The following is a 12796-nucleotide window of genomic DNA, read 5'->3' on the forward strand; positions in this document are numbered from 1 at the left end:
AAGCAGGAATACAGAGGCAGGAACTGAAGCAGTGACTGGGGGAGAGTGCTGCCTACTGGCTTGTCTTTTTATGAAACTCTAGACCACCTGTCCAAATGTGGTACCACCCACAGTAGGCTCAGCTCCTCATTACAATCCATCCATCCATCCACCCATCCATCCATCAATCAAAAACATTCCCTATAGACTTGCCTACAGGTCAGTCTGATGGATGGATTTTTTTCAACTGAAATGTCCTCTTTCTAGGTAACTCTAGTCTGCGTCAAGTTGTCTAACCAGCACACGTGCCAAGCAAGCTGTTTTGTAACTAAGTTATCTTTACATTACCTAATTTTGAACTGTAGCTTCGTCTTATTTTAGAAGTTAACTTGAACACAAAAGGAAGGGGAAATGCATAATCCACAAGTAATAACTGTGCCTTTGAACATCATTTTTGCAAATAACCTGATGAGGATGTTATTTTGTAGAATAACAGGTTCTAGCCTAAGTATAAGATAGATGGACAGTCATTATCTGGGTTACAGCCAAGGCATACCCATTAGTTATGAAGCAAAGATTGCTTGCTCATAGAAATTTGAATTGATTGGACCATAAAGCTTCAGACTACAGTTCAGGTAGGAACAAAAGCAAGGTCTAGTATATTAAAAAAAAAAAAAAAAACACTTTCTGAGCCCACCTTCAAAGATTCTGATTTATTTGCGTGAGACAAAGGATTAAAAGTAGATAGTTTTTAGAAGATCTAAGTTGTAGTTAAAGTCAAATTTAAGACCCACATTTTTATTTATTCATTTTACATCCCAATTGCAGCCTCACCTCCTATTCTCCTCTCCATCCCATGCTCACATACACATAATCCAGAGAGAAGGGGAACCCCTCATGGGTACCAACCTGCCCTGGCATATCAATCCTAGCAGAACTATGCAGATCCTCTCACACTGAGACCAGATAAGGCAGCCCAGCTAGGGGAAAGGGATCCAAAGGCAAGCCACAGAGTCTGAGACAGCCACACTCCAGTTGTATGGGCCACATAAAGACCAAGCTACACACATCTGCTACAAATGTGAAGGGGCCTAGAAACAGCTCATGCATGCTCTTGAGTTGCTGATTTAGTCTCTGTGAATCTACATGGGCCCAGGTTAGTTGACTCTGTAGGTCTTGTGATGTCATGGACTCCTTTAACTCCCTCAATCTCTCTCCTAACTCTTCCACAAGTCTCTCTGAGTTCTGCTTACTGTTTGGTTGTGGGTCTCTGCAGCAGTTTCCATCAGTTGCATGAAATCTCTCCGAAGACAGTTATGATAGGCTCCTGTCTAAAGCATAGCAGAGTATCATTAATAGTGTCAGTTGTTGGCTCTCTCCCATGGCATGGATTTCAAGTTGGGATACTCATTGACTGACTAGTCCCTCAATCTCTGTTCCATCTTTATCCCTGGATATCTTGTAGGCAGGACACATTTTGGATTGAAGAGTTTGTGTGGATATTTGTGACCCTCTACCTCCACTAGAAGTCTTCCATGTCTATAGGAGGTGGCTACTTCAGGCTCCACATCTCCAGCTGTCAAGAGTCTCAGCCAGGGTCACTCTCATATACTCCTGGAGCCTCCACGATCCCAGGTCTCACCTCTGTTCCAGAAGGTGTTCATTCACCCCCACCCCCACACTGATTTCTATTCTCTCAGCTCTTTCTATCTCCTCTCTCTGTTCTACCCACACCTGATCTCTATCCCTGTTATCCCCTCCTTATCATATCTCCCACCCAGTTTCCTCCCTCCATCCACCTCCAATGTTTATTTTATATCACATTCTGAGTGAGATTCAAGCATCCTCCCTTGGGGCCTCACTGTTACTTAGCTTTTTTGGGTCTGTGGATTGCAGCATGGTTAGCATGGACTTGATGGCTAATATCCACTTATATGCATGAATGTAACATGCATGCTTTTCTGAGTCTGGGTCATCTCTCTCAGGATAATATTTTCTAGTTCATTCCATTTGCTTGAAATTTTTGTGTCTTTGTTTTTATTAGCTGAGTAATATTCCATTGTGTAAATGTACCACATTTTCTTCGCTTGAGGGACATCTAGGTTGTTTCCAGTTTCTGGCTATTATGAATAAAGCTTTTATGGCATAGATGAGTAGATGTCCTCATGGAATTGTGGGGCATCTTCTGTATATTTACACAGGAGTAGTATAGCTGGGTCTTGCGATAGAACTATTCCCAATTTTCTGAGAAATTGCCAAATTGATTTCCAAGATGATTGTATAAACTTGCACTCCCACCAGCTATGGGAGAGTATTCCCCACCACCATGCCAGCATGTGCTATTTCTTGAGGTTTTGATGTTAGCCATTCTGAGTGTAAGATAGAATCTCAGGGTCATTTTGATTTGCATTTCTCTGATGACCAAGGACATTGAACATTTCTTTAAGGGCTTATTGGTCATTAGAGATTCCTTTACTGAAAATTCTTGGTTTGGTTCTATACTCCATTTTTAATTGGGTCATTTGGTTTGTTGGCTAATTTCTTCAGTTCTTGTATAATTTGGATATTAGTGTTAGTGAAAATATTTTTCCGTTAAATAGGATGCCATTTATCCTTTTTTTTTTTTTTTTTTTTTTTTTTTTGATTTTTCAAGACAGGGTTTTTCTGTGTAGCCCTGACTGTCCTAGAACTCACTTTGTAGACCAGGCTGGCCTCAAACTCAGAAATCTGCCTGCCTCTGCCTCTCAAGTGCTGGGATTAAAGGCGTGTGCCACCACTGACTGGCTTTTTTTTTTTAAAGATTTATTTATTTATATATGTGGGTACATTGTCACTGTTGCAGTATTCTGGGGGTCTTCAGACACACCAGAACAGGGCATCAGATCACATTATAGATGGTTGTGAGCCACCATGTGGTTGCTGGGAATTGAATTTGGGACCTCTGGAAGAGCAGTCAGTGCTCTTTCTTTCTTTCTTTTTTTTTTTCTTTTCTTTCTTTCTTTTTTTTTTATTTGATATAATTTATTTACATTTCAAATGATTTCCCCTTTTCTAGCCCCCCCCACTCCCTGAAAGTCCCGTAAGCCCCCTTCTCTTTCCCTGTCCTCCCACCCACCCCTTCCCACTTCCCCGTTCTGGTTTTGCCGAATACTGTATCACTGACTCTTTCCAGAACAAGGGGCCACTCCTCCTTTCTTCTTGTACCTCATTTGATGTGTGGATTATGTTTTGGGTATTCCAGTTTTCTAGGTTAATAACCACTTATTAGTGAGTGCATACCATGAATCACCTTTTGAATCTGGGTTACCTCACTTAGTATGATGTTCTCTAGCTCCATCCATTTGCCTAAGAATTTCATGAATTCATTGTTTCTAATGGCTGAATAGTACTCCATTGTGTAGATATACCACATTTTTTGCATCCACTCTTCTGTTGAGGGATACCTGGGTTCTTTCCAGCATCTGGCAATTATAAATAGGGCTGCTATGAACATAGTAGAGCATGTATCCTTATTACATGGTGGGGAATACTCTGGGTATATGCCCAGGAGTGGTATAGCAGGATCTTCTGGAAGTGAGGTGCCCAGTTTTCGGAGGAACCGCCAGACTGATTTCCAGTGTGGTTGTACCAATTTGCAACCCCACCAGCAGTGGAGGAGTGTTCCTCTTTCTCCACACCCACTCCAACAACTGCTGTCTCCTGAATTTTTAATCTTAGCCATTCTGACTGGTGTAAGATGAAATCTTAAGGTTGTTTTGATTTACATTTCCCTAATGACTAATGAAGTTGAGCATCTTTTAAGATGCTTCTCCGCCACCCGAAGTTCTTCAGGTGAGAATTCTTTGTTTAACTCTGTACCCCATTTTTTAATAGGGTTGTTTGGTTTTCTGGAGTCTAACTTCTTGAGTTCTTTATATATATTGGATATTAGCCCTCTATCTGATGTAGGATTGGTGAAGATCTTTTCCCAATTTGTTGGTTGCTGATTTGTCCTCTTGATGGTGTCCTTTGCCTTACAGAAACTTTGTAATTTTATGAGGTCCCATTTGTCAATTCTTGCTCTTAGAGCATACGCTATTGGTGTTCTGTTCAGAAACTTTCTCCCTGTACCGATGTCTTCAAGGGTCTTCCCCAGTTTCTTTTCTATTAGCTTCAGAGTGTCTGGCTTTATGTGGAGGTCCTTGATCCATTTGGATTTGAGCTTAGTACAAGGAGACAAGGATGGATCAATTCGCATTTTTCTGCATGCTGACCTCCAGTTGAACCAGCACCATTTGTTGAAAAGGCTATCTTTTTTCCATTGGATGTTTTTAGCCTCTTTGTCGAGGATCAAGTAGCCATAATGTGTGGGTTCATTTCTGGATCTTCAATCCTGTTCCATTGATCCTCCTGCCTGTCACTGTACCAATACCATGCAGTTTTTAACACTATTGCTCTGTAGTATTGCTTGAGGTCAGGGATACTGATTCCCCCAGATTTTCTTTTGTTTCTGAGAATAGTTTTAGCTATCCTGGGTTTTTTGTTGTTCCAGATGAATTTGATAATTGCTCTTTCTAACTCTGTGAAGAATTGAGTTGGGATTTTGATGGGTATTGCATTGAATCTGTATATTGCTTTTGGCAAAATGGCCATTTTAACTATATTGATTCTACCGATCCATGAGCATGGGAGGTTTTCCCATTTTTTGAGGTCTTCTTCCATTTCCTTCTTCAGAGTCTTGAAGTTCTTGTCATAAAGATCTTTCACATGTTTGGTAAGAGTCACCCCAAGACACTTTATACTGTTTGTGGCTATTGTGAAAGGGTCATTTCCCTAATTTCTTTCTCAGCCTGCTTATCCTTTGAGTATAGGAAGGCCACTGATTTGCTTGAATTGATTTTATAACCTGCCACTTTGCTGAAGTTGTTTATCAGCTGTAGGAGCTTTCTAGTGGAGTTTTTTGGGTCACTTAGGTAGACTATCATGTTGTCTGCAAATAATGATAGTTTGACTTCCTCCTTTCCAATTTGTATCCCTTTGACCTCCTTATGTTGTCGAATTGCCCGAGCTAGTACCTCAAGTACAATATTGAAAAGATAAGGAGAAAGGGGGCAGCCTTGTCTAGTCCCTGATTTCAGTGGGATTGCTTCAAATTTCTCTCCATTTAGTTTGATGCTGGCTACCGGTTTGCTGTATATTGCTTTTACTAAGTTTAGATATGGGCCTTGAATTCCTGTTCTCTCCAAGACTTTACGCTTGAAAGGATGCTGAATTTTGTCAAATGCTTTTTCAGCATCCAATGAAATGACCATGTGGTTTTGTTCTTTGAGTTTGTTTATGTAGTGGATTGTATTGATGGATTTCCGTATATTGAACCAACCCTGCACTCCCGGGATAAAGCCTACTTGATCACGGTGGATAATCGTTTTGATGTGTTCTTGGATTCGGTTGGCAAGAATTTTATTGAGTATTTTTGCATCGATGTTCATAAGGGAAATTGGTCTGAAGTTCTCTTTCTTTGTTGGATCTTTGTGTGGCTTTGGTATCAGCGTAATTGTGGCTTCGTAGAAGGAATTGGGTAGTGTTCCTTCTGTTTCTATTTTGTGGAATAGTTAGAAGAGTATTGGTGTTAACTCTGCTTTGAAGGTCTGATAGAATTCTGCACTGAAACCATCTGGTCCTGTGCTTTTTTTGGTTGGAAGACTTTCTATGTCTCCTTCTATTTCTTTAGGCATTATGGGACTGTTTAGATGGTCTAGTTGGTCCTGATTTAATTTTGGTATTTGGTATCTGTCAAGGAAATTGTCCATTTCCTCCAGATTCTCCAGTTGTGTTGAGTACAGGCTCTTGTAGTAGGATCTGATGATTTTATGGATTTCCTCAGTTTCCGTTGTTATATCTCCCTTTTCATTTCTAAGTTTGTTAATTTGGATACTATCTCTGTGCCCTTTGGTCAGTCTGGCTAAGGGTTTATCTATCTTGTTGATTTTCTCAAAGAACCAGCTCTGGTTTTGTTTTGTTTGTTTTGTTTTTTTGTATGGTTCTCTTTGTTTCTACTTGATTGATTTTGGCCCTGAGTTTGATGATTTCCTGCCTTCTACTACTCCTGGGTGAAATAGCTTCTTTTTGTTCCAGGGCTTTCAGGTGTGTCATTAAGCTGGTAATGTATGCTCTCTCCATTTTCTTTTTGGAGGCACTCAGGGCTATGAGTTTTCCTCTTAGCACTGCTTTTATTGTGTCCCATAGATTTGGGTATGCTGTGTTTTCATTTTCATTGTGTTCTAAAAAGTCTTTAATTTCTTTCTTTATTTCTTCCTTGACCAAGGTATCATTGAGTGGAGTATTGTTCAGTTTCCACGTGTATGTGGGTTTTCTGTTGTTTCTGTTGCTATTGAAGACCACTTTTACTCTATAGTGATCAGATAGGAGGCATAGGATTAGTTCGATCTTCTTATATTTGTTGAGGTCTGTCTTGTGATCAATTATATGGTCGATTTTGGAGAAAGTACCCTGAGGTGCTGAGAAAAAGGTATATTCTTTTGTTTTAGGATAGAATGTTCTATATATATCTGTTAAATCTAATTGGTCCAAAGCTTCAATTAGTTTCATTGTGTCCCTGTTTAGTTTCTGTTTTCCTGATCGGTCCATTGAGGAAAGTGCAGTGTTGAAGTCACCCACAATTATTGTGTTAGGTGCAATGTGTGCTTTGAGTTTTAATAAAGTTTGTTTTATGAAAGAGGGTGCCCTTGCATTTGGAGCATAGATGTTCAGGATTGATAGTTCTTCTTGTTGTATTTTTCCTTTGACCAGCAAGAAGTGTCCCTCCGGGTCTCTTTTGATGACTTTGGATTGAAAGTCAATTTTATCTGATATTAAAATGGCTACTCCAGCTTGTTTCCTGAGACCATTTGCTTGTAAAATTGTCTTCCAGCCTTTTACTCTAAGGTAGTGTTTGTCTTTGACCCTGAGGTGTGTTTCCTGTAAGCAGCAAAATGTAGGGTCCTGTTTACGTATCCATTCAGTTAGTCTGTGTCTTTTTATTGGGGCATTAAGTCCATTGATGTTAAGAGATATTAAGGAATAGTGATTGTTACTTCCTGTCATTTTTGACGTTATTTTTTAAATTTGATTGCTTAACTTCTTTTGGGTTTGATGAAAGGTTACTTTCTTGCTTTTTCCAGGGTGAAGTTTCCCTCCTTGTATTGGTGTTTTCCTCCTATTATCCTTTTTAGGGCTGGGTTTGTGGATAGATATTGGGTAAACTTGGTTTTGTCATGGAATATCTTAGTTTCGCCATCTATGGTGATTGAGAGTTTTGCTGGATATAGTAGTTTTGGCTGGCATTTGTGTTCTCTTAGAGTCTGCATGAGATCTGCCCAGGACCTTCTAGCCTTCATAGTCTCAGGTGAAAAGTCTGCTGTGATTCTGATAGGTCTTCCTTTATATGTTACTTGGCCTTTTTCTCTTACTGCCTTTAATATTCTTTCTTTGTTTAGAACATTTGGTGTTTTGATTATTATGTGACGGGAAGTATTTCTGTTCTGATCCAGTCTGTTTGGAGTTCTGTAGGCTTCTTGTATATTCATGGGCATCTCTCTCTTTAGGTTAGGGAAGTTTTCTTCCATAATTTTATTGAAGATATTTGCTGGCCCTTTAAGTTGTAAATCTTCACTCTCATCTATGCCTATAATCCTTAGGTTTGGTCTTCTCATTGTGTCCTGGATTTCCTGGATATTTTGGGTTACAAGCTTTTTGCATTTTGCATTTTCTTTAACTGTTGAGTCCATGGTTTCTATGGAATCTTCAGCATCTGAGATTCTTTCTTCTATCTCTTGTATTCTGTTGTTGATATTTGCATCTCTGTCCCCTGATTTCTTCCCAAGGCTTTCTATCTCCAAAGTTGTCTCCCTTTGAGTTTTCTTAGTTGTTTCTACTTCTGATTTTAGATCCTGGATGGTTTTGCTTAGCTCCTTCACTTGCTTGTTTGTGCTTTCCTGTAATTCTTTAAGAGATTTTTGTGTTTCCTCTTTCATGACCTCAGCCTGTTGACCAAAGTTCTCCTGTATTTCTTTAAGTGTTTTTTGCGTTTCCTCATTGTTGGCTTTTGCATTCTCCTGGATTTCTTTCAATGATTTTTGTGTTTCCCTTGCAAGGGTTTCTAACTTTTGATCCATTTTCTCCTGAATTTCTTTAAGTATGTCCTTCATGCGTTCCTGTACCAGCATCATGACCAGTGATTTTAAATCGAAATCTTGTTTTACTGGTGTGATGGGGTAGCCAGGACATGCTGGTAGAGGAGAATTGGGTTCAGATGTTGCCATATTGCCTTGATTTCTGTTAGTGACGTTCCTGCGTTTGCCTTTTGCCATCTAGTTCTTACTGGTGTTACTTGGTCTTGTCAGTGCTGGACTCACCAGTGCAAGCTGCCCCTTCCCAGGTGGCCTCTGGTGCACAGATTACCCCCTGCACTGCCTGTAGACAGGGTGTTGCTGCCCAGGCTGTTCAGATCCCGAAGCAGGTACCCAAAGGCTCCCGCTGGGGCCCGCTGGATTCACTGGAGCACACTGACTTCTCCCAGCTGGCCGCCTGAAAGCCCTGCTAGCCTCTTGCAGGACCTGGAGATGTGGTGTGGCTGTCCAGGCTGATCTGGATCTGGAAGCAGAGAGAGTTGAGCTGAGGGCTCCTGCTTGAGGCCTTGCCCCAGATTGTGTCTGTGGACCAGATGGAGCCCGTGTGCACTCCCAGGGAGTGCCAATGGTGTAAGCTGCCAGGACCTCCCTTGTGTTCTGCTCACTCTGCTGGGCAGCAGATCCCCCAACCGGGCTGGTGCACACAAGGTTAGCCTGGCTGCCCAGGCCCTGAGTCCAGGCAAAAGCCTGGGAGGCCAAGGTCTGAGCAAAGTTCCCCTCGGCCATGACTGTTAATTGGGTCTGCCAGGTGACCAGGATGGTGGGAGTGTGCGCCTGCGCTCCCTGAAAGCGCTGGGAGAGTCTGCTTTGCTAGCAACCTCCTGGGCGGGTTGACTCACAGATGGCCCACCAAGCCACCCAGTTCTTGGGGTCAGTCCTGTGCCTTTTGGGGCCTAGACCCCTGCTTTGTTAGCCTCAGGGTATGCCTATTATGGCTCTGCCCACCAGAGCTTTCTGTCGTCCTGCAGGCAAAATGGTGGTGCGCACGCAGGCCTGGGCAAAAAACCTCCTGGCTGGGTTGGCGCCCCCTTGGCCCCCCCGAACAGCCCAGGGCCTGGGTGCAGGCCAACGCCCGTTGGGCTCAGACCCCCGCGGTGTTGGCCTTGGATTATGGTTGTGTACCTCAGTCTGTCCGATGTCTCTGTGGACCGAAGCCAAGATGGAAGTGAGCCTCTCCTGACTGGAGGGAGGCCGAGTTCTGAAGTGGCTTCCGTGCAGCGAAAGGCGCCGCAAAACCGCAGCTGCTTGCCGCCCGGCTGGTCAGCGAAGGTCAGTGGTCGTGGGCACAGGGCCTAACTGGACCCTGTGTCGCCTTGGTTCCACTGCTGATGGACCTTCAGCTGGACCAGCCACTGCTGTACTGCAGCCACTGCTGCCACCTCCGCCGCCTGCAGTTAGTGCTCTTAACTGCTGAGCCCCTACAGAAGCTTTTAAGTTTCATGAAGTTGCACTTATTAATTGCTGATATTAGTGTTTGAGCTATTGGTGTTCCATTCAGGAAATTGTCCCCTGTACTAATGCGTTTAAGGCAGTTCCCCACTATCTCTTTTTATTAGATTTTTGAGATATTGAGGCCCTTGATCCACTTGTGCTTCAGTTTTCTATAGGGTGACAAATATGGATCTATTTGCATTCTTGTTAAAGATATTCTCCCCTTTCCATTGTATTGTTTTGGTTTCTTTATCAAGTTTCAACTTTCTATAGATGTGTGGGTTTATTTCTGGGTCTTCAATTTTATTCCATTGAACAACCAGTCTGATTTTATATCAATGCCATGTGGTTGTTATTACTATTGTTCTGTAGTACAGTTTGAAATCAGGGATGTTGACACCTCTAGAATAAGTTCATTTATTTTAGAGGTTTGTTTTAGCTATACTAGTTTTTTTTTTGTTTGTTTGCTTGGTTTTGTTTATCTCTTTTTCTAAATGAAGTTTAGAATTGCTCTTTAAGATTAAGACCCATTCATATAGAAAACAATTGTGCAGAGAAATTATAGAATGTAAGAGAGTTCACACGCCATTAGGTAGTTTGGAGGAGGATAAGAGAGCAGGGCTTCCATATCACTGGTGGTTTACCTCCGTTGTTGCCTGATTCCCAACAGAAAGTAAACATGAAAAATTAAAAATGGAAGTATGTTTTGTGCAACAACACATTTACAATATGTTGGTTTGTGTTATTATTTATTTACTTAAATCTCAATATCCTACTCCCCTCTCCTCCCAATACCCTCTCATGTAGTTCCATTCTCCATTCTTCCCTCCCCTTCTTTGAGATATGGAAATCTCTGTGAGATGCTTGAACATAATTTTGATATATGCCCAGGAGTGATATAGCTTGGTCTTGGGTAGGACTTAGTTCAATATTCTGAGAAACTGCCAAATTGATTGCCAAAGGGGTTGTGCAAGTTTGTAGTTCTACCAGCAATGAAAATTGGTTCCCTTGATCCACATCCTCACTATCATGTGCTGTCCCTTGAATTTGTGATCTTAGCCATTCTGATGGGTGTAAAGTAGAAATTCAGAGTTGTTGTAATTTGCATTTCCACGATGACGAAGGAAGTTCAACATTTCTTTAAGTGTTTCTCAACAATTCAAAATTCCTTTTGTTGAGAATTCTCTGTTCAGCACTGTACCCCATTTTTAAAATTGAATTCTTTGATTGCTGATGTCTAACTTCTTGAGTTCTTTGTGTACTGTTAATATCAATTCTCTGTCAGCTGAAAGGTTGGGTAAGATCTTTCCAATTCTGTAGGCTGCCATTTTGTCCTTTTGACAGTGTTCTTTGCCTTACAGAAACTTTTCAGTTTTATGAGGTCCCACTTATTAATTGTTGGTTTTAGTGCCTGAGCCATTGATGTTTTTTTCAGGAAGTTGTCTCCTGTACCAATGAGTTCAAGCCTAATTCCAAATTTTGGTTCTATTTAAGTTAGTATTTCTGTTTTTCTTTTCTTTTTTTTTTTTTTTTTTTTTTTTTTTTTGTTGTTGTTGTTGTTGTTGATGTCATTGATCCATTTGGACTTGATTTTCTTATACAGTGATGAATACAGATCTATTTCCATTCTTCTACATGCAGGCATGCAGTTAGACCAGCACCATTTGTTGAAGATGTTCTTTTTTCATAGTGCATGGTTTTGATTTCTCTGTCAAAAATCAAGTGTCTATTGGTGTATGAATTCATTTCTGGGCCTTTGACTTCATTCCATTGATGAATTTGTCTGTTTCTATACCAGTACCATGTGAGGTTTACTATTATTGCTGTGTAGTACAGGTTGAAGTCAGGGATGGTGATAACTCTAACAGTTTTTGTTTGTTTGTTTGTTTTTATTATTCAGGACTGTTTTAGCTGTCCTGATTTTTTTTTTTTTTATTTTCCATATGAAGCTGAGAATGGTTCTTTCAAGATCTGTAAAGAATTGTGTTGGAATTTTGATGGGAAATGCATTGCATCCATAAATTGATTTTAGTAAGATGGACATTTTTACTATGTTAATCCTACTGATCCATGGGCATGGGAGATAGCTCCATCTTCTGATATCTACCTCAATTTCTTTCTTCAGAGGCTTGAAGTTCTTGTCTTACAGGTTTTTCACTTTCTTGGTTAGAATTACACCAAAATAGTTCATATTTTATGTGGCTATTGTGGAGGGCATTGACTTTCTAACTTGTTTCTTAACCTATTTATTGTTTGTATAAATGAAGGTTACTAATTTCTTTGAGGAAATTTTGTATCCAGCTACTTTGCTGAGGGTGTTTATCAGCTCTGGTGGAATTTTTGGGGGTCACATATATACTATCATGTCATATCATATGTGAGTAGTGAGACTTTTACTTTTTCATTTCCAGGTTGTATCCCTTTGATCTCCTTTAATTATCCTATTGTTCTAGCTAGATCTTCAAGTACTATATTGAAGAGATTGGGAGACAGTGGATAGACTTATCTTGTCCCTAATTTTATGGAATTAAATGAACAAAAAAACCAAAGCACCCCCTCCCAAAAAACCCACAAGAAACACTTTAAGATTCAGAGACAACATTGGCAAACACAAAAATCCCAGAAAAACATACAAAATCAGAAACCAGAATATATAAGCAAAAGTTTACCTCTTGGATGAGACAAGAACAAAAACAAAAACAACAAACAAAATAAAACAAAAAAGAGAAAACAAAAAAATCTCAAAACAACCAAACAAAAATATCCCCCCAAAACAAAAACAAAACCTTAGACAATGTATTATGAGCCAAACAAACAAATAAACAAACAAAAGACAAAAACAAAAACCAAACACAAAAAAAATCCCTCCAAAATTACTATTGAGTTCATTTATTGATGGATCATCTAGTACTGTGCAACAGGCTTGGCCTTAGGAGTGCTTTATACCTAATGAAACCACATGGAAGAATACTGCTTTTTCATTTGTAAGTGGTTATCAATTGGAGATAGTTTCTAGGTTAGGGAGGGGAATTTTTATGTATGTCTACTCCAAGCAATTGGAATTCATCAGGTCCAGACAAGTGCAGGCCCTGTGAATATTCCACAGTCTGTGTGTTCCTATGTGCACCACTCCTGCTGTGTTCAGAAGGCCTTGTTTCTTAGGTGTTCTTCATTCCCTTAGGGTCTTACAATGTTTTTTACCTCCTATTCTTCACTAT

At 40.4% G+C, this 12796-nt stretch overlaps 1 protein-coding gene across 1 annotated transcript in view; it reads left to right on the plus strand.

The window, feature by feature from the left end:
* Positions 1-12796, plus strand: part of Wdr49 (WD repeat domain 49) — a 162167-nt gene that overhangs the window by 29990 nt on the left and 119381 nt on the right. The gene's annotated exons all lie outside the window — the stretch shown is intronic.

The sequence above is a fragment of the Apodemus sylvaticus genome, chromosome 4 (assembly GCF_947179515.1).
Source record: "Apodemus sylvaticus chromosome 4, mApoSyl1.1, whole genome shotgun sequence".
Taxonomy (NCBI): domain Eukaryota; kingdom Metazoa; phylum Chordata; class Mammalia; order Rodentia; family Muridae; genus Apodemus; species Apodemus sylvaticus.